At 42.7% G+C, this 1242-nt stretch overlaps 1 non-coding gene across 1 annotated transcript; it reads left to right on the top strand.

Moving 5' to 3' along the window:
- Positions 1-413: 413 nt before the first annotated feature.
- LOC141694200 (small nucleolar RNA R71) lies at positions 414-520 on the top strand. Its single transcript, XR_012563525.1, has one exon. It is a non-coding gene; the product is annotated as a small nucleolar RNA R71 (small nucleolar RNA).
- The last annotated feature ends 722 nt before the right edge of the window (positions 521-1242 follow it).

The following is a 1242-nucleotide window of genomic DNA, read 5'->3' on the forward strand; positions in this document are numbered from 1 at the left end:
TAGGATAATAAGTAGCGGGCATAGGCTGCTGCGGTCTCTGAAAATTGTTCACATACTGAATAGATTCATTAACAAGAGAACACTGATCCGTAGCATGAGAGCCTACACAAAGCTCACAGACACTAGCTATTTGATTTATGCCATAGTTGGTTAAAGAATCGACCTTCATAGACAGCGCCTTGAGCTGCACTGCAATAGATGTAGCTGCATCGACTTTCAGAATACCTGCTACTTTCCCAGGCATCATCCTTTGAGTTGGGTTTTGATACTCGTTTGCAGCCATAGTTTCAATAAGATTATAGGCCTCAGTATAGCTTTTGGCCCACAAGGCGCCTCCAGAAGCTGCATCGAGCATGGGTCGATATTGGACCCCCAAACTATTGTAGAATCCATTGATCACCATCCAGTCAGGCATACCATGATGTGGACACTTTCTCAACATCTCCTTATAGCACTCCCAAGCTTCGCACATAGATTCTCCTTGTTGCTGTGCAAACTGAGTAAGAGCACTCCTCATAGCAGTTTTGACCATTGGATAGAACTTCACCAGAAACTTTTGTGCAAGATCTTCCCAAGTAGTGATGGACCCAGCTGGTAGAGAATTTAACCAGTCCTTAACTTTGTCCCTCAGAGAGAATGGAAAAGCCTCAGCTTGATAGCCTCATCAGTGCCACCATTATATTTGAAAGTACTACAGATCTCGATAAAATTCCTGATATGCATGTTGGGATCTTCAGTCGCAGCCCCTCCGAAAGAAACAGAATTCTGCACCATCTGAATAGTGCCCGACTTTGTAACACCCCCAGATCCGGGGTCGGGGATTCGGGTTGTCACGAGTTCCATTTCCCTTATCAATACTTAATCTTAACAGTCAACCAACTACTGAGTACTGTGACCCCACAATATACACACACACACACCACAAGTTATAGTCTCAGAGATGAATACCAAAAATAACACAAGTCATTTTATTCCACAATTATAAACCATTTCACCTTAAAAAGGGTTTCTGAATAATTTATATATTCTTTGCCATTATTACAATTCATAAATATACATAAGTCTGGTACATCGAAAGTTGAAAGCCTAGCCTATTGGTAGATCCTACCTCAGCTACACGGCATCAACGCCTACGGGAAACTGCGGAACGTTTCCTATCTGCTCGCGAATTGGGAGCTTGGTCCTGTTCATCTTGTCTATTTGTTGTTGTGTGATGAAAGAAGAAAGCAAGGGTGAGCAACA

This window comes from Apium graveolens, chromosome 10 (assembly GCF_009905375.1).
Source record: "Apium graveolens cultivar Ventura chromosome 10, ASM990537v1, whole genome shotgun sequence".
Lineage (NCBI taxonomy): Eukaryota > Viridiplantae > Streptophyta > Magnoliopsida > Apiales > Apiaceae > Apium > Apium graveolens.